Raw genomic sequence first — 21,457 nt, 5'->3', positions numbered from 1 at the left:
TGATTTTCAAAAGCTTTCAGGAGTTTATAGATATATTTGATTAAGTTGATAACTGGAATTCTCTTTGGAAAGTGTCAATATATTTCTCATAAAAGAAATGCAGCAGATGCAGTTTTATAATGTTTTATAATAACAAATACGTGTTTTCTACCGTATTCATGGATTCTTACTTGTGAATTACACTTGTTTCCCCTAAAAGTCAACCTAGGCTGGTCTTTTCAAGGGAGATGATATACATATGTGGGAGATATAAAAAAATGGAAGTCTTGCCATGTGTGCTAAAAAGAAAAACAGTGGGTCTATTGAGAGAGAAGAGCAAGGCTAAAGCCCAGAGACAGAGACATGTGGGTGAGGGGACAGTCACTCCTGAAATTCTGACAGTTCTCCATTTCCTGAAGCCTCTTGAGTTCTAAGAGACACATTTGTAGTTCTCATTTTGTTTTATCTCTAGTGCAGAAGGTTTGATTAATCATATTTCTTGGTTCATGGCACTCTCTTGTAAGTTGATACAGGGCTCTTTCTTGTTTTACAAATGCATGTGTTTATGTATGTATGTAAGAATGTAGGTGAAATATGCATTCATTTTTACTCTCATTCACCATTCCCATTTTTCTTACTCTCATAACCACCACTCCAATATAATTAACATATATGCTTGAAATTGAATTTAACATTGAAAGCATATATGGTATTTTGTGTGTGGGTATTTTTTTTTTTATTACATGCGTGACATTGTGCTATAGCCTCAATTTTACTTACAATTTTCCTTCATCTGTGTGCTTTAGAGATCTATCCATGTTCCTGTGTATCTGTCCACATAGCTGTTTCTAATTGCTGCATAGAATTCCACATGAATCTACTACATTTTGCATATCTACCTCCTTGATATATAACTAGTGTTCCATTTTACACTACGATACTAAATCTAGAAAAAACATCACAGTACGTGTCCCAGGATGGAATTTCACTGTGTTGTACTGCTGGATCATAAGCCTGTAAATACTGTATGACAAACACTGCTGAATGTATCTCTGGGACATTACAACAGTTTCACCACTCAAGAGTACAAGAAGCCTTTTTATCTCCAACTCCTCTAATTTTTGTTAATCTCATGGGTATTAAAAGACATCTCTTTCTTATTTTGACTTTTAATTGTTTAATTATTCATGAATTTGAACATCTTATTCTTTAGTTGCTACCATTCACTTTTACCCTTCTGAAAATTGTGTGTTCATATTCATTCCTTTTTTTCACAATTGGGAGATCTTTCTTATCATCAATTTGCATAAGTCCTTTAAACAGTCAAAATATTTGTTCCATTTTACAGTATCTTCCTTATCTTTAAACTCTTACTTCACTCTGTGGTATATCTTATTGAGCAGATATTTATAATTTTGGGGTAACCATATTTAGTTGTTCTATAGAACTACTTTCAAGAAATACATTATTTTCCTTTTAAAATGCTATTTCAAAAGATAGGAAAAAAGAGAAATCCAAACAACTCATAAAATTAGAAAAATCTTAATTTAAAGAATCAAGTAAGATCATTACAAAAGATATACTCCACTTGACTTGTACACATAGGTGATAAATTACATAATACTAATCAATTTAATACTAATAAATTACTAATAGCAGATTAACTTTCTCTAATAGTGGATTAAAATAAAGTGATTAATGGTTTATTAAAAGAATTCAAGGATAGCTCAATATCATCTATTATTCAATTACACCTATAGACGGAGAAATATAACAAGATTTTAAATAACAAAATTCAATAGGAAACACATATTTAAAGGAAAAGATTTAAATGGATTCACTTTAAGGTTAGGGAAAAAAAGGTATTCCCATTATCTATTGTATAATATAGAACTGTGGGTCATTAGCAATTCCATAGGCAATAAAAGAACTATGAGGTATAAGATTAGGAGAAATGCCAAAACTTCGTTATTCTTCCGAGAGTATTAAAAATAAGGCAGATTATTAAAACTAGAGGGAAAATTCAACCAGATTGTCCAACAGAAGATAATTTCCCGCAAAACTAATACCATTCCTTGATAATATAAAAATTAATTAGAGACAAATCTGAGAAAAAAAAAAGATTCCATTGACAATGCAAAAAAAAAAAAAAAACAACACCACATTAAACCTATTAATTATCTGGATATTAAATTGGCAAAGAATACACCAGAATTCTTTGGAGAGAATTTTAAAGTAAATTTAGTAACATGAAAGAACCTATTTAAGAATAACCCAACATCATTGGTGAAATGGCCTAACTTTATAAGTTATTAATTCTGGTCAAACTATCTTATAATTTCAAAACAATCCTTATCAAAGCATCAGCTGGATTTTTTAAAAAGAAACTTGACAAATACTATAAAATCAAATATAAAAATGAATAACTTTGAAAAAGAAAAGTCAAAACTGGGAACTTGTCTACTAGATATTAGGACGTTAAAGTCATTGCAATAAAAACAGTTTTATAGCTCTAAATGGATAAATATAATCACAGAACAAGCTAAAGAGAGAGGTCAGGGTTGAGTGTCCCCAGGCTTCCTTGGCCTTCGGGGAGGATAGCAATTGGCCCCTAGATGTCTGCAAAATTAGAAGCCTGACCCTCAGGTAGCAGCTTCTAAATTATGCAAAGAGGCTTCTTTCAGGAAAGACTGAGAGAGATGGCCATTTCTCTTTGACTTCTGTGCTGAGTCCTGGCAGGGATAGCTGGTTAGGAACTGTTTCTTTATTTGGGTTGCTAAGTTTTATTATATCATTGCCAAAAGAGGCAAAGTTTTCTTTTTCTTTTCTGCAGGCTCCAGAATGACATCTTTTTATTTGGAGACGGTAAGTCAAGTTTCTTGGGAAATTATTTCAATTTTAAGGCAGCTAGTTCCATACACAGAGAACTATGGACTGTGGAACTGAAAGGGACTCTTGAGTTGACCACTCTGGACAGTTAACCAAGAGGGGGGAAGGAACTGCTTAGTTTGGAGGTCCTGGATGCAGAGACTGTGTAATCACTCAATGTTTTTATCTTTCGAGGTCTAGTTGTTCGCTCCTGTATCACCTTGAAAATCTCTAGTGGCAAAAAGTTTATGTATTCCATCTTGCAGGTGGCAATTTTATTGTGAAACTCCAGGTACACATAATTTTCCTCTATGTTTAATGAAATTTTCCTTCCTCCTTTACATTACTTACTCACTCATTCAAAATTTTCTGTCAGTAACGGTATATTCACTACCCACTTAGAGCCATTGTTTCATATTCTGATTTCCAGAACAGCAAAAATGAAGCTCTCCTAATGTCGTGTAGAACTTAAAATACTGGCATGAATTTGGATTTCAATTCTTTCAACCATGACCTGGTGTTCAGGCTTTCTCCATCTTGGTTTCCTTCCTCTGGATTAAGTGTCCCCATTAAAATATGGCACCCAGAACTGAACAAAATATGCCGGATGTGGCCTGAGCTACAGAGTGTAGGAAAACGATTACTGGTTGTAATTTAGAAAAAGGGCTTCTACTAATGCAACCTACGAATGGGACTTTTTAAAGGCATCTGCCTTAGACTGATGGGTCTTATTAAAGTTGTGGTCGGCTAAATCCTCCAGATCTTTTTCACATGAATTCCTGCCAAACCAAGTTTCTCCATCCTGTACTTGTACAATTAATATTTGAACTTTTATACAGGACATTGCATTTATTGCTATTAAATTTCATCTTATTGGAATTTGCTCAGAATTCCAGCCTGTCAGAACATTTTTGACTGTTGATTGTTGTATTTATTATCCTTTCCAACTCTGTGCCTTTCAGATTTCATAAACTTCCTTTCCATATTGTCATCAAAATCACTGGTAAACAGGCCTAATGAGGCTGGGCCAGAGAGGGAATGAGTGGCTGTCCACTGGCAAATGGAGACTAAAATAAATTATTTGGGGCTGATTGCTGACTTCAGTTAACCCACTTTTACTCAGCTTGAATTTCATCCTGACATTAATTTTAGAGGAAATACTACTGGACATTTTATTTAAATCAAGTGTTTCTGCAGATTTATTATGGTTGGCCAACTTTATTGTATTATTTGGAGAAAAAAAGAAGTTCATTCATTCGTTAGCGCCTACTACATGCCAGGCAACATTATATGCTAGGGAAGTAGTATAAGCCATTATAAGGGATTTTAATTGTAATTGTAATGACAAACCACTGGAGAGTTTATTAGGCATAGAAAAATGATCGGAGTTCAAGGGTTGAAGGGTTAAAAGATCACTTTGATATTAGGTATAGAATAGATTATAGAAGCGCAGGAAGGTAAGCAGGGAGACCAGTTAAGGAGATTAATTGAAAAAACACCTACTTCTGCGACAGAAGATCTAGCTTCGACTCTTAGCTCTGTCACTGATGACAAAAGTTGGGGAGAGATGTTTCAGCCAAAAACAGGGGTTCCCTTATCTGTGAAATAAATAAGGTGCTTTGTGAAACAACCTCTACAACACTTATCAGCTCTAATATCCTGTATATCTGGAGTTTAATCAACACTAGTTGATTTGTTTTCTGTCAACCCCAGAACGTTTCAGGCTCTATGACGATGTCACCTTTCCTTGGTGTCCCTTATTTCAAACTGAGATTTCCTCTGTTGTATGTGATACTTCAAAAACTGTGAGGGTTGGACCTTCGGAACAACATCTGCTAATTCTGTATGTGGGCCCATAATGTGGAACTTACTTCAAGTAGCTAATTACATACCATAAATAATCCCTTACCTGGATGACATTCTTCATTTTACACCCTTTAACTGTCTGCTCTCTGAAGACCTTCCTCCTTGTTTGGCAGGCTGTAACAAACTTAGACCTGAATAGTTCCTCCTTCTTGTTATTGACTATATAGTTGGATGTTGTTATACATGTATGTCATCACAGATGCATTGGCCGCTGCCACAGCTATCACAGAGCACACACCAAATGGTTGTATTTTGGCAAAAGGCAGTTAAAGAGACCTTCGTGTTGCATAGGCTTACCATAGACTGGGAGTAGTCTCTCCATCTTCGGGAAGAAGTTCATCTTCTGCTGGGTTGTATCATCATCACCCGCATCAGCAGCAACATATTGTCCCTGAAATACATTAAATGTGTAGTATATGTCTGCTATGGAGCTAAAAGATTTATGTGCATTATCTCACTTTATAGGGCAATTTATTCAGACATCCACTCATTCATTTGATTACTATTTATGGTATACCTCTGATGTACCAGATACTGAGCAAGCACTGGGATGTGGGGGTAATACAAGCAGTTGATTTCCTGCTTCATGTCATATGTAGCCTAGAGGGAAAAGATGAGCACTAAACAGGTGATCATAATGAAGTAGATACTATTTTTTGGAAAAATGCAAGGTGTATGGATGCTTGTAAAGAGATGGACCCACTAGGTAACTCCACCTTCTGCTATTTTCTGAATATACCAAGCACTCTTCTACTTGAGGATTATTGATTTCCTGCTCCCATTATCTAAGGTTCTCTTCTAGAAATCCATATGGCTTATTCCCACATTTAATTCATTCAAATTACAAGTTATTATATTGGTGGAGCCTTTTCCTGCCACTCTACTTAATGATGCAACTTCTCTCCTCACAATTTTCTATCCCTTTACCCACCTGATCTTTCTTCACATAATTCATCAACACCTGAAAGGATATGTATGTCTCCCTTCAACCTACTACCCTAATAAGTAACTTGCATGAGACCAGAGACTGTTTTATTCACTGCCGCTTTCTGAGTGCAAGAACAAGAATTGACATGGACTAGGTTCTTGCTCAATAAATATCAGCTAAATGGTCGACTGACTGAATGACTAAATGACTGGATGAATGCTCTGTGAGAGCTGGGGCAAAAGCTTCAATTTCATCATGCTGTGCCACAGATCAGGGCCTTGTGTTTTGCCTGACACTGAATAAAAGAGAGACAAGCATCTCTGGCTTAAAGAATGGTCATTCCATATTTGTGTTGGAGGATGGCTATGTTAATCTAAAATTCCTTCACAGAGAGAAGAAATAATCTTGAGCGATTTTGTAAAAGAGACAACTCAGAGGTATAGTACTTGCTACAGACAAGTGTTGAGTTGATGAATGAATGCATATACATGTGTGAGTGAATGAGTGCCTGTCTTGGTTTGTTCCCTTGTATAAGATTATGTACAGTGTTTCCATTTCCCTGTGTTCTGTGAAACCCTTACCCCTTCTTGGCCCAGTCTGTTCCTCTTCTCTTTTTCCTAGCCCTCTTTCTACATATATCTGGCCCAGATTCTGTCCTCTGGTGTTAAAGGTAGAGGACTATAAAAAGAAGGCAAGATTCAAAGTCAAATAGCAACGAGGGTCACAGAAACACAAAGAAAATGAGCTGAATAAGAAGCAGTATGTGGCCTTTGGGAAGCAGCCGAGAGCAGTCTCTTGTCCTAGGCACACACTGGCTAGAAAACAAACCAACTTGATGGGGAGATATTACCTCTAGAGGTGGAAAGGGCAGAAGAAGGGATGCGATTGATGAGAAAAAGCTGGTCTTCAAATGGGAAGGCATACCTGGCTTTAGGAAATCAGAAGACACAGAGATCAAGAGCGTCCTAGTAAAATTTGCAGGAAGACCAGCAGACCACCAAGGATTGTTCTGAAATGACCCAGCAATGAGAAGGAAGAGAAGACCAAGGACTGGAGTTGGGTCGGGGAGTGGGGGGTGGGGGCGTAGGGGAGGTGGTTTGGGGAATTGAGAGCATCCCAGAAGAAAGAGCAGAGCCTGTGTGAGTTCACAGTCACTCCTTCATTGGAACAGACCCTGTTTTCTTCCCTTTGCATAATAACAATCTCCTATTGTCCTTCTGTTTTCCATAAGAGGCAAGGTGAGATGCCTTGGCAGCAGCAATGCTCCTAGGCATCACCAAACAACTGACTAAAAAACACTCAGACTCACTTATGGGCCTCATGAAATTAAAAAAAAAAAAAAAAAAAAAAGACTTTTTTTTTTCTTTTTTCTTTACAAAAATCTCCCCGGAGTTCAGTTATTCCAGTATTTGTTTGTGGACAGGGCTTCAACTTGCAGCTTCACTGACCTAAGCTGAAGCAAAGGGATAGTGGGAAATTATCCTGAAGGACTGTTTTTAAATGTAAATTTACAAATAGGTCTGTCTGGAGAGTCAGCCGAGTCAGCCCGAGTTAAGATGTCTTGGCAGGTAAATATCAACATGAGGCCTTCTAAGTCCATTCCTTGTTTCTTCCTTTAAGAAATAAGAGATAATGTTCAGTGAATCACCAGATGGAGAATTTGTTCAGGCAAAATGGCTTTGCAAGTTCCCTTGTAAATCGCCTCTGGCTTCTAAAAAACAGTAGCAAATGTGCCGAAGACTGAATTAGCTAGAACAGAAGTTTCACTTTTTCACTACAAGAATTATCTGGGCCTGAGCAAAAACCTGGACTTCCAGAGTTGGAAGGGATGTGAAGAGACTGTCAACCAGGCCTCTGGTTTTAGTCAGGAAGGTTTAACAAGTGAATGAAACAGGGTGAGGTCCCCTTCAGACTTGAGAGAAATCCATCCCCTTCATAAACTTGAATCTAAAAGGAATTGGCTACCCATAGGATGTGGATACTGAGGGAACAACACTGACCTCTACATGATACATATTGTGAAGCCCTTGTACAGGTTGGCAAATGGCCTGGGGTTGCCCGAAGATGACAGCCATTTTAAAGTTGACAGCAAGAGATGAGACTCTTTCAGAAAGCCCAAGGTTGGAACTTTGTCTTGCTTTCCACATTTTCAAATCTTCCAGAAGATAAGATTCAACCCGAGAGCCTTCAGCTGAATTGAGCAAAGGACACTATCTACATTGAGAGATACAGACCACCATATAGCTTTGAGGCCTGTGTCTTGAGCATATTCAGTGTTCTGAAGTGTTTTTAGAAAACAAATGCCTTTCTAGAACATTATCTTAGAGGTACCCCCCCACCACCACCATTCCCAGGACTCTGTAGGGCTTTCCTCTCATAAGACTCCACAAATGGGGGTTTCTGCTGAGTGAGACTCTGCTGAGGAAAAGACTTCCACCTTCACCTTCACTCCTCCTGAAGTAGAAAGAGGAATTGAGGAAGTCATTCGACAGGGTGGAAAAATAGCAGTTGGCTATTTTTAAGCTGTACCTTTCAGCAGCTTGGGTGAAAATCAGGGCATTGAGTCAAAATCATAGAGCCACCTACCCAAAATTTACTGGGCTTTTACATGTGTTTCTTTTCTTGGAACTAAAGTTTGCACTTGAGAGGAGGAAAGCCTGAGGGGATTATGGACTGTGTGCAATTTAAATTCTTTTGCATTTAGTGACTTATTCTGGTTAGGGAAGGATTCAGGTATTTGGATAATTTCATAAACCATTGACTTTTTAAAGAGGAATATGAAGAAACATATGCCAATTGAGTTAGAAGCTGGGCATAACTGTGAGATGGATATTAGTCCCTTTTACCAAAATGTGGTTTATGAGGCTTTTAATAGAGATTAAATTGGTGGAAACCAGGTTTTACCTTATTATGGATTTGATAGTTTCTACATTTATCTCTCCAACATAATACTGAACTGTTGGACCCAACGTAGAGTCTTATACTCTGTGTAGATCACCTAGTTCCACTTTACAAATAAGAAATGACAAATTTTGATATACAAATCAAAACAATTCATTGGCAATTATCTATTTCTTTCTATACAAAACCCTCCGGCTGTCCCTGTTTCTGTTAATGGCCCTAAGAACCCTGGTGTGTAACTTGGGGTTACTTTGATGTCCATACCCATTCCCATCCTGGGATGTTCTTCACTTGCTAAAATTCTACCCATTCAATGAATATTATTGAGTTATTGTCACTGCTAAAACTCTTTAGACAATGATATGTACTATGAAGAAAAACAAGACTAAGGGGAAGCCGAATGACAGGTTTGGAAAGATGCAAGTTTTCAAGCGGTAGTCAGGAAGACCTGTCTGTCTGGGAAGGTGAGAAGACTGAAAAATTTAAAAGCAAAGTGGGCAGAAGCAGGTACATTCATGAATAGCAAGGGGCCTACTGGCTGGAGGGAGTGAGGGGAAGAGTAGAGGGTGACAAGGTCAGAGAGGCAGACAGGGGCCACACATGTGGGCTGGAGTTTATTTCAAGTGTGAGAGCAGTGGATGGCTGTGACAATGACAGTGATGAGGGTGACAGAGTGCCACTCCTCATGGAGCTTCCACTCCAGTAGGAAAAGAAAGGTGAACGAGTACACCAGAGGTTAGTTGGTTCCTGCTTTAAAAAGACAGCATCGAATGGACATTTACAAAGTCATGAATCCATAGGGCTCCAAACTGCTGAGTTTACCCCAGTCTGCAGAGAGACATTATCCACCTTGAACTTTCCTCTACTTGAGGGTCATATGTCAGCTTTTCATCACTTTGCAACAAGGATTTAATGCTCAAGATGGTATACATATTTTCTAACCTAGCGTTGGGTAGAAAATAAGATTTTATGTTTTCAGGACCCTCATTAAATCATTTTAGAAAACAGATTCTAAGACTCCCTTTTCCAAAAATAAATGCTTAGTGTATGTTTGCTTTTCAATACTGGTTCTTAAGATTGATGAAGTTATGACTTCGGCTACCCAATGGGAAATCTTGATGACATCCTATCTAAAAGATTAGGGGCATGTGTGTGTGCGCATGCGTGTGCTCTGTCTCCCATCATCTATGTGAATTCTACGTGAATGAATGAAGGAGGACATGAGAAGAAATGAGCTGGGGTTGCTGTTTCTGAACTTAATTTTCTTTTATCCTCTATGTCTTGGTTCACTTAATATAATTAAGACAAAGGTATGGATGAAGTAACCCCCTCCTTCCTCCAGCTCACGTGTCATGAACCCCCACAGTGGTGACCATGGAAGATCCGAGCCCCTTGTTCTCCCACACTGGACCCCTCAGTCCCTTTACAGAAGAAAGGATGGCACTAGCCTACTGGCTAATTTCTAATATCAGTCTGGAACCTTCTACATAATTTGACCCTTTTTCCTTCTATCTAGATAAAGAGGTGAAAATCAGTGCCTCTCGAAATAAAAGCAGATTTACGTTCCCATTACTCTCCAAACCATAGAGAAGGAATTGGGTCAGACCACTTGGCCTGAAGCTGCTACTTCTGTATAAAAGCTTCAAAGGACTACCCTGAGGGCCCATGGCTCCCCACGGGCCTTGTAGCAGCAGCGCTGATGTTTACAGACAGAAAATGGAAGGACTCTGGTGTGGAGGCAGGAGGATGGAGCTGGGAGGAGGGGCAACGGGTGAAGACAATTCTGCAAAGGAATCAACCCTTTTACCTACGGCCTTTTCCCCCCTGCACAGGTCCATTACTTTCTTTCCATTCAGTTACACTCCTATTGAGCTAGGAGGAACCAAAGAACCAAGAGCCTTCTTTGAACAAAGAACCCAGAAGGGTGGGGCCTGGACGGGTTGTGATAAAGGCCATCATTTCAAAGAGACGCGATAAGTAACAGAAATGCTAGCTTCTTGCTTCAGTATGAAAACGCTTATGTGGCTTTCTTTAAAATTTTTTGGGAGGGGGGTGTTGCAAGGGGAAGCAGAATGAGGAAGAGGAGCAGGAAGCCAAGGCCCCACTTTATCCAAAGCCCAGGGGATTAGAGGGCCCGAGCAGTGCCAATTCTGTTCAGTTCACCTGAATGAGGGCTAAATAATAAAATCACATTATACAATGTGGAAGTCAAGCCAGAGCAATGAATACAGAACAAAGGTACTTTGGAATATGCCATCCTAATATTCCTGTCTGCACAGTTTAGGGTTCTTAAATGTGTTTTATGTTTAATGAAAGAAACAATGACTTTCAGTGGAGGGAAAAAATAGATCTTTAAAGATAATCAAGGCCTTAACTACCTACCTTAGGTAGCTGAGAAAAAGCTACTGTACTCTTTATTTTTTAACACTCCAGATATGTAATTTAATGCAGGTCTAATGACAGTCTCAAACATGGGGCTTTAATCGAAATTGTTCAAGCTCAGTACTGTGACAGGAACTCACAAGCCCCCAACAGTGCTGTCCATTTTCTCAGGTTCTGTAAGAAAAAAGGAAAGTAGAAAAAAACCTCTTGAACTTATGTTGCTATTGATGTGTAATATACAATAAAAAAACAGTTAAATTTCAATTACCCACAGGTAATTATAATTTTATTGTTTGACTGTACTACAGGGATTTTTGTAATTCCCAAGACTAATAATTTTCTATAATTTTACAGGTTGTCAAATAAACTATTAAAGATTATCTTTGAAAAGGCGTCTGCAATTGTAAGGACATATCATACTGTTCATGTACTGTATTAGTAATTAGAGATCCCTGGATAGTGAAATATCTGTGCTGGGAGCTCACCACTGGTAGCACATTTCCTCACCGCCGCCTCTAATCTCCCACGAAAGCTTTCAAACTTCTCAGGTATTCTGTTCACTGCTGTAGGACGTGTGTTCAAATTTTATTCATATTCCCCCCAGCAATTCCAAATGGTTTGTCAAGATAAATCTCTACCTCCTGGTGGGAAGAAGTTAAAACCAGGGGGATGGGCCCCACCTATGGTTAACAGAAAAATCTCAGGACCAAATGCAAACGAAGAGGTGAGGGAGTGGAAGGCTGGAAGGATTGGTGGAAGGTGCCTGTGCGTGCTCGCGCCTGTGAGCATGTGCGCACATGTGTTGGGTAGAACAGAAAGGTTTGGGGGCAAAGTTAGTTATACGGTTGTTTCTACCAATAACTATTAGAATCAATGATAGGAAATTAGCCCCCATAGCAAGATTCTTTCTGAAATTTCCTTTTGCAAGGCAATTTCCTTCTGCCACGGCCATGTGTACATAGTGGAGTGGAGACTGAGGAGCCTAAGGAGATAAAGTCTGTGCTTTTTGACCAGGCATCACTACTCCTGTCTATGAAACCGACACCAGTGACAGATCAAGGAGCTGCAGAGATGACTCCTTCCCAGATCTTCTTCTCCAAATGCACCAAGCCTGTCTCGCCTTCCTGCTTTTTAGCAGTCTGTCTTCCTCCCCTTTCCTCCCAACTCCAACTCACCCTTTAAGACCAAAGTGTACATCCTTGATGAACATGCTATTAAGTCTTTTTTACTTCTATTAAATATTTTTTCTTCTGGCTTCTCAGAGTATTTTCCCCCCTTTTTTATTATCGGGGCAAGAGGCACCATGTCAGGGAAACCCAAAGAAACCTGGGACTAAATAAGCAGCCGGAGAACGCCTTGAGGTGTCTGAGGGATATGAAGAGCCAGTAATGACTTTCAGGTCCAAACTGGAGATAAAGACTACACTCTAGGTGTTGGGGGAAACAGGATACCAGAGCAGTGGTAGTGACTTAACAGGACAAGAGACTGAGAGGTGAAAGGAAAGCAGACGAGAGGAAAGCCAAAGCTGCCTGCTCTGATTGGATATTTGGACAGAAACCATCTGAGAAGGGTTGAAAGGTACTATGGGGTCTGTTGGTTTGTGCCAACACCACCTCACCGGGCTCTACTGGAGCCTACCAGTCAAAGCATTGCACTGTCCTGCAAATCTATGCTTTCAAGCATCTCTACCACTGGCCTGCGAATTCCTAATGGGTGGATACTGTTGCATTCAGCTCTGTGCCCCAGCACCTTGCCGAGTAGGTAGTCATCTAATACATGTCTGCTGTCTGGAGTTTGACATGCACAGACGATCTGAGCTCCTTTCCTGTCCTTTACACAGTCTGCCTCATAACCTGTACGAGATGGAGGCTCAGATGTTCCAAATTGTATTATACACCCATTTCCTTTTAAAAGTCTGGAGGGAGAGTAGAAATCATTATTTACTAGCACCCTAAAATCTCTCCCTCTTGGATACATGTTTCTTGAATTCCAAAATAGGAGAGTCAGATCTTAACTCTGCAACCAGAAATAAGTGCAGATGCAACAAGGGGCGGCAACCAGTTAGTTCTTTCTCACTACGGGCTAAATAGCTGGTTGGAGATCTTGTGTGAGAACGTCGTTTGGTGAGAGTAAGAATCTACTGGTATGACAAAGTGTTTCGTGGGTGTGAGTGAAGAGGTACAGAGAGAGGAAGTAGTCATGCAATAGAAAAAGGAACCAGAAAGAAGGTCTTTGGAACTCCAAAGACATTATTTTATCATCGTTACATTTTGCCCAGAGTTTTCCTTGGTAAGAAGAACTGATCACAGTTTGATTTTTAGGTAAAAAGTAGGACAAATAAAGGTCATATTAAGAAGTAAGGTAACAATTATATCAACCTTATAAGATAATAAAGTTTTAAGGAATGTAAAGATGATCATAAAAAAATTCTCCAAGGTCACATTGGACAACCACATAGTAAGGACCAAGAATGACATCACTTGTTTTTAATCCAGTGCTTTTTCTGCAATTTTCTGTTCCCAATCTCAGTGCCAATGCTCAGAAAGATACCCTGCAACACACAGAAGAGATATTTCACAATCAAATAATGATGTTAAGATGCAAATGATGTACAGAATAGTAACAATATTAGTGTTTAAACGAAGATGATTTCCTTTACCAGTTCATAATCTCAGCACAGATTTCATTCTCATACAATGTCTTCTCCTTTTTGGTCACTGCAAAGCTAGTATTTGTCCTGATGGTGTAAGCATTCTGGGAGCTTAACATTCAAAATGTAGAATTACTAAATACATAGTCCTTATTGCAGCATGTCTTATTTCTTGATAAGTCATTTGGTAACAGCTTTGTGCCCTGAGCTGAAGCAATGTCAAGGTCAATTATTTCATTCAAGGCCCCTAATTAAGACTACTTTTTTGAGGTCAGGAAAATGCCTTACTTCACTTAAATAGAGAGGAGATCAAAGTTCTACCTTAAATTTTCCCGATGCAAAGTAATGCTGCTTTAACCTAGGTTATATTAACAAGGGGGGAAATGGCTTACTTATTTTGGTTCCCCCTGACCCCCAAGCCCTCCATCCCAAAAAAGTGTTCAGATCAATAGAAATGAAGTTTATCTGTTGATAGAGACAGGCTCAAGTTCTGCTCTCATTGCATATGCATAATCATTTTCTTTTGTCTATTTGTTTCTTTTGTTTGTTTGTTTTCGGCTCTAGAAGAACCTTGGTTTCTATGGAATAAGCTTGCATTAGCAAAACCAGTTTGTCCAGAAATGGACAAATGAGCCCCTTTGTATACTTCTGAGATCCTGGGTTCTCAGAGTCCCAGTGCTGATTTCGCTGCTCCTATTGGAACAGAGACTATGTGTGGGGGAGATGGAAACCTCCAGTTGTACTTCATGGGGTCCAAACAAATGCAGCTTATACAGTGTTTAAAAATCAAGATATTCCCCATAAAATCTGAATCTCTGGATTCTCAAGGAGAGAATCCAAAGATCTAACAGTGTTCAGCCCAGACTGTGAACTGGTAACAACTGGCTAGAGGTGAGGAATGGCTGCCTCTTCCAGGCAAGATATGTGTTCAAATTTGTCACCATCCTGAGTCGCGCATGCTCATTGTTGCAAGGGTTACAGGCCGGCCAACACCGCAACCCGGTCAACATATTTTGTTTGGTCAGCAAAGCCTCTAAATTATTTCTAGTATGTATTTTTTAAAGCTCTAATGCTTTCAGGCAGTTTTGTAAGCTGGGCAGTTCCACAGGCTCAGTATTCCCATGGCTCTCTACCTGACCAGATTCAGATATTTATATTGCCAGCTTGGCATGGGGAGCAACCCTGCCCCACGTCCTGCCCCCTTTCCCCTCAGCCCACTGTTATTTCCCTGAGGCCGACAAAGATGGTTTCCAGCAGACACACATCTGTCTACCCCAAAAGCCTACATCTCTCTCTGTTTCTTTCGTCACCTGTGCATTTTCCCGGCACCTCTACGCTGATTCTGCACCAAGGCACAAAGAGGAAGTAAGTGCCGGGCATCGATGCTCCCTGCTGCAGCCCTCTACCCGTGGAGGGGTGAGTGGCAGCAGACACGCACCTCAGCCTCCTCAACACCAGGTGGAATGATTCTAGGTGTGTCTCACGTGGTTCTTCTCAGAGGTCACTGGTGCAAAGGAGCCCCAGTGCCCATTAACTCATCCTTTGTGGCTTTCCTCCCTTCGAGAGACTGGAGGCCAATCTTCTTAACTTGAGCTTCCTGGGCTTGCCTCCCCAGTCAGCTATGTGCACCAGGCTTTGAACCCCGCTTGCTACCCAGGAAACTACCCTAAGACAATATTTAAATGCATTCTCCTGTGAGGGCATCCTGACAGTTACACACTGTGAAAATGCTGCTCAGGGTCGGGAGCGTTCGAGGATCTGTGTCACGGAAGGAAAGCTTGCAGGAACTGTGCAGAGAAGACTTAAAATAAGTCTGATAACTACAGTCACATTTGGGGAAAATGTCCTCTGAAAAGAGATAAAATGGACAGGTTAGCTCCAGAGGGCAAGATTAAGACTAGGAAATCTGACCCAGGCAGATGTAGGTTTAATATAAAGACACATTTTTAATCTTTAGAGCACGCTAAAATGGAATGGACTGCTTTGAACAGAGATTCACGCTTCCTTTCAAAGATTCAAAGCAACGAAATTCCCTTACTTGACAAAGACCCTTATAATCCGTGTTGCCCACACACATTTATTTAATATCACAAACATGGGACATACAAGGGAATCTTACCGTTTATAGGATTGAGTGGCTTGTCAGATGTTTCTTTTGAGGCTGGGGAAAGGGAAAAGAAAGAGATAAAGCTGGCATTCGGTGATGGAAGTAGTTCCCCCACCATTATAGGGATATAATTTAGCACCCCTATAAAACCTAGGAATGCCTCAAATCAAAATGCATTTTTCTCTTCACACTGAGAATCTCTTAAGTGCACAGGAACGCATGAGATCAGGTGAATTATCTATTATCGGAAAGATATTTACGATGCCTAAGGTGGAAGGGCACGATTCATATCTGGTCCTCACAGGAACTCAGACACGATAGTAAGCCAGCAGGGAGGAAATAGCTGAAATATTTGGAAGAACAGACCCTCCCTGCCAGAGGTTACTATGAATTCAAGTGTTTTCCACTTCTGCCCTTCTTCAAAGCGACAAAGCAATGAGGTAGTCAAATTAATGAAGTATTGTAATAGAAATGGAAAGATTAGAGTGTGCCGAAGAGTGGAATACAGTTTTGTTCTTAAGAGGCATGAGAGATAGGAGAGAAGCACTTTGATGTAAGAGGCTGGCTGGAGGGGCTATTCAGCTTCAGTGTCACCAAAAAAAAAAAAAAAAAAAACCCCAGAATGGATTAGCATGATTTTGTTATCATTACAGATAGATAACGCATGAGAAAATAGACATTAGCAGGTTGTAATTCAACAGAGAGTTTTAGATAAATGTAAGCCATAAGAGCTAGGCTCTAGCCAGTGTACATTTTATCAGAACCTCCTGTGGGTTGAATTTACAGCTCCCATAATGGCCAGAAGTCCTCCCATTTATATTTATGGATTCCAGTTCTCCCCACAAAAGTAAAACATAAATGGAAATTCATTATCCAAGTATACCAATGGCCTGAGTGAGGGAACCACCAAAGTGACGGTGTTTGACTTTCAGCGAAGTGTCAACCCCAAATGCTCGTAAGCCAGTGTCCCATGGTGCAATTTATGCACATTTGCGAGAAGCTTAGTCCTACTTGTGGACATGAAGGCCTTTAAACCTGAGAATGAGAGTCTTGGATCTTTGAGCACAGATACAATAAACTGTAAAGTCCACTTGTCACTCCTCAGACTCTAAGGCTCCTGACAATGACACAAGCACTAGGACAATCAGACCTGGAGTCATCTCACCTATCTCCCAGGCCTATCCTGGGTACCTTTCTAGCAGAGGCTGCTGGCTTCAGTCCCTGCATTCCTGTGCTCCTGTGGGTGGGCCACAACAGGTGTCCTTTTCAATGACACACTTGTTCCTGTTCTTCTGCTTGTGCAAGTTGATTTCGTTGGGATTTTCTTTTGATGATACTAATTCCGCCAAAGATAATTAGGGAACAAGGAAGTCTGCTTTTACATTTGTGCCTTGGGATGTACAGATTTAGCATCTGAAGGAAAATGAACTTCCCTGAATGAGAGGAGAGAGGAAACTCTATTTTCAAAGAGAAATGAGTGCTTCTTCAGTTTTGGATGCAACTTAAAGAATTAAACCTTTTCTTATGACCCTTCTGATACAGTCATCATTTTGTTCAGTGTTTTTTGCACAGAAATGGCCAGCCAATGAAATGGGCTGGTATTTGTAAGAAGGAACTTATTTTTCAATCAAAAACTCTCCAGTCTGGTGGTGTTGGTATTGATGGGTGTCACTCTGTTATTAATGTTGAAATACTTCACATTTAACATATTTCCTGAAGAAAAAGATTAAAAAATAATAATAATTCAAACGCCCACCCTGCTTTTTTGGATGATGCCTTGCATTGAACTTTTTGATTAGAGCCAAATGTGTCTGGTTGTTGAAGACATTCCATTTGGTAAGACTGATAGTTCGTTTTAAAGATTTTAGAATAAGACAAGTGGCAATAAAATGTCACAAAACTGCAATATTTTAGTGGGGGGAGGGATCACAACCCACCTGAACATCATCACTGTGTCTTATCAATATGTGATTACACTGAAAATTCCTTAAAAACAGTTACTGTGCCTCTTCTGTGTATGTGCTGTGGTCCCACAACTACACTGAGAACGGAGCAGGCCACTAATACAGATTTTTAGGATTTAAACTCTTAAAAAAAAATTACCCATAAGAGATGGAAAATGTGCTCCCTTAGCTGTTAGAGATTTTGCTATAAGTATTTTAACGTAGCTCTGAGTTTACAGTAACACTTAACCTTCAGTGGGGAATGGACTTGTAAAATAGGTAAGAATTCACACAGTACTGGGAGGCAGTTTCTCAGTGCGGATTGCTACAGAATTGGGATAACATAAACAAATTCTGCCCAACAGACCAGATATGATGATATTTGACAAACTTATTGATATTGCAACTCGTTTAAATTCACACAGCTAATACCAATGAGTATGCGGGTCTGAGAGAGGAGATGAAATTAATATGTAGACTGAGAGACTTCAGAGCAAAGTCAATTATCTTTTCGGTGACTAGGGTACTTTGCATACACAAATTAAATATTATAAGTAACCGAGAATTAATTTTATACTGGAATCAATTCTGAATATTGTACTCTAATACACCTGTTATATTAGTGGGGTATTTTTCATAACAAAAATATAATGAAATTGACTATGTCCCGAATTTTAAAGTTTATAAAGAATCAAGTTATATGGGAAGAAGAAAAATGCAAAAATGTGAAGGAGAGGAAAAAGAAAGTAATTGCGATTTTAAAAAAATTGAAGGCTACATACTTGCATATGAGAGAAAAGCAGTTTTTCAAAAGTAATTAGTTATTTTTTCCTTTTATGTAATATTTGCCCTTTAAAACAATATCATATTATCTATAAACAAGTTTAAAACACAACAATAAAAGAAACATCTGTAAACTCATTCCCTGACCTAAATACTAGAACATCAACAGTTTCATTGTTTCTACATTCTTCATCTTATTTTTCAGTCTTACCACTGTCCTTAATTTTATGTTCACTATTCCCTTGTTTTTTTTAGAAGTCTTAATCCCTATGCATAAAGCCCTAAATACTGCACTATTATCTCTTATTTTTAAGCCTTATAAAAATGGTATAGTGTTGAATATAATCTTTTAGGATCTGATTTTATCAGTAAGTATGTTTTTTAAGAGTCATCCCCTTGTGGGATGTAGCTGTTGTGTATTCATTTTTATTGCTATATAATGCTCCATTGTGTGTATATATCACAAATGTTTCATACATGGTATTAGTTTGTTGCCATAACAAAATATTACAGATTGTGTGGCTTAAATAACAGAAATTTATTTTCTCACAGTCCTGAAGGCTAGAAGCCCAAGATCAAGGTGCTAGCAGGGTTGGTTTCTAGTGAGATCTTTCTAGCAAGACCTTTCTAGCTTGCAGACAGCTGCCTTTTCACTGTGTCTTCACGTGGCATTTCTAGTGTGTGTGTGTGTGTGTGTGTGTGTGTGTATGTACACTTCCTTTTTTTATAGGAACACCAGTCCTATGAGATTAGGGCCCCATCCTTATGACCTCATTTAATCTTAAGAACTTCCTTAAAGGCCCTGTCTCCAAATGTAGTCATACTGAAGCTTAAGCTTTCAACATACGTATTTGGGAGGGTGGGCACAATTCAGTCTATACTATATATTATCCTGTTGAAGGAGGCTGAGGTGGTTCCCAGGTTTTTGCTCTTATAATCAATCCTTCATGAACATTCTTATACATAACTCCTTGAGCTCATGAGTAAGAGTTTCTCTAAAGCACATAAATAGAAGTGGAATTGCTGGCCCATAAGGCATGCAAATGTTCAAATTCACAAACTGGCACCAAATCATTTCCCAACATGGTTGTATCGAGTTTTATTCCACCGGAAGTGTCTATGTATTCCCAAGGGTCTACATCCCTACCACCAGTGGTTATTATCAAACATCTTCATTTTTACCAATCTAGTGAGCATAAATGTCATTTTATTTAAGGTTTTAACATTATTTCCTTAATTACAAAACTTTTTATTTTTTTTCATTGATGTGCAATTTGTAGCCTATTTTCTATAAAATTTCTATTTCATTCTATTCTCCATGTTTTATAAGCTTTTTTTTAAAATCTATTGGTAGACATTTTCGTGCATTTTAGATACAAGATCTTTGCTGACTATATGTGTTGCTGTACTTCCTAAAGTCCTTTATTTTAACCCTACTATTTAAAAAAAAAAAAAAGAAGTCTTGCTTTTAGACTTTATAAAATCCCTCACCATTTTGTGTCCTAAACTGTTTTAACATGATGTGTATAAATTGTTTTTGATAATAAGTTTTTTGACCCATTTTATTAACAGCCATTCCATGCAAAGGCGCTGAAGGCAATACTATGCAAATTGGTTATGGTCCTTGTTCTCAAGATGCTGAAAGTCTAACCCAGAAAAACAACTGAGTAGAAACATAATAACAGAGCATGTTATTAGAGTTATAATAAAAGGGTCCTGGGATCCCAAAAGTCCTTTAAAATAATTTAAAGCTAAAATTGATTGAATTCTTACTATAGGCAAAGATAATCTCACTTATTCCTCTGAAAGTTCCATGAGAGTATTGCTCTACTGCTGTATTTTAAAATACTGGCAAAACTATCTAAGGTCTGAAAAGCTCTTCTCAGTTGTCTGAAGGCCCATGGCCAAAAAGGGCTATAGTGGAATATGATCTCAGGCAGTCTGACCCACAGCTCTTCTACAATATTGTCCATCCTCTTCCTCACTGAGGAGGGAATACAGCCGCAAGGTCATAAGAGAGGAATTAACTTAGGCCGTGGTGTTGGATGTAGGCCTGAAATGATGGGAAGATTTCAGAAGTCAGAGAGCAGGGCCCTCCGCATGGATAAAGTCACGGAAGTGGTAAGGTGCAGGCTCTATTCTGAAGATAGCAAGCAGAACCTTGTGACAGATGACTCCCTTTTCAAGAAGGCTGAAAACATGTGCATGAGTGAAAGCAAAAGGAATTGTATTCTCAAGAAACTGCCATGGTCTAGAAGCCTGTCAAGTCTCTCTTTTCTCAACATTCTCCCCTGACTTCAGTCATCATGGCTTCCCTGCTGCCCTGGACAGGCTCAGCACTGCCCTGCTTCAAGCACCTGGCACTTGCTTTTCTGTTTTTCATGAATGCTCTTCTCCCCACCCCCCACCTTCCCCAACCCCTGCCCAGGACCTAGAGTGCATCCTCTTACCTACTGTTTGGGTCTACACAGAAATGTTACTCATTGCAGAGGCCTTTCCTAATTATTTTGTCTAAAACTCTAAGTCCTCGCCCTCTCTCTTCTTTACTCTGCTTTGTCTTTCCTCATAGTGCTTACCACTACCTGAGATTATGTCATATCACTGTTTTCTTACTTGCCACCCACTGGCCAAGAACTCCGGATGGTTTTTATCTTTGCATTCACCCTGATACCTAGACTGTGTTTGCTACACAATGTATGGTCAGCAGGTATTTGTCAAATAAATGAAATAAAGGAATGAATGATTGAATGAGTCAATCACGGGCATGAGGGTTCCATCAGAGGGTTTTGCAGGTGGTGACATGAACCTGTATTTCCATAAATAGCCCATGGCAGAAACAGTAAAGAAGAAATGGGAGAGACAAAATAAAACAAAATAAAAGAAGACAGGTGAAGAACTGTCAAGTTGTACAAGAGCAGTGCAGAGACCTGTAGCTCAGACCTTTACTTCTGGGATCAGATTATCAGAGTTCAAAACCCAACAGTGAAACCTCCTCACTGAGTAACTTTGGGCAAGTCACTAAGACTTTCTGCCTTATTTTGTCTGTAAAA

This window comes from Mustela nivalis, assembly GCF_964662115.1.
Source record: "Mustela nivalis genome assembly, chromosome: 8".
NCBI lineage: Eukaryota > Metazoa > Chordata > Mammalia > Carnivora > Mustelidae > Mustela > Mustela nivalis.
Note: the sequence above shows the minus strand (reverse complement) of the source record.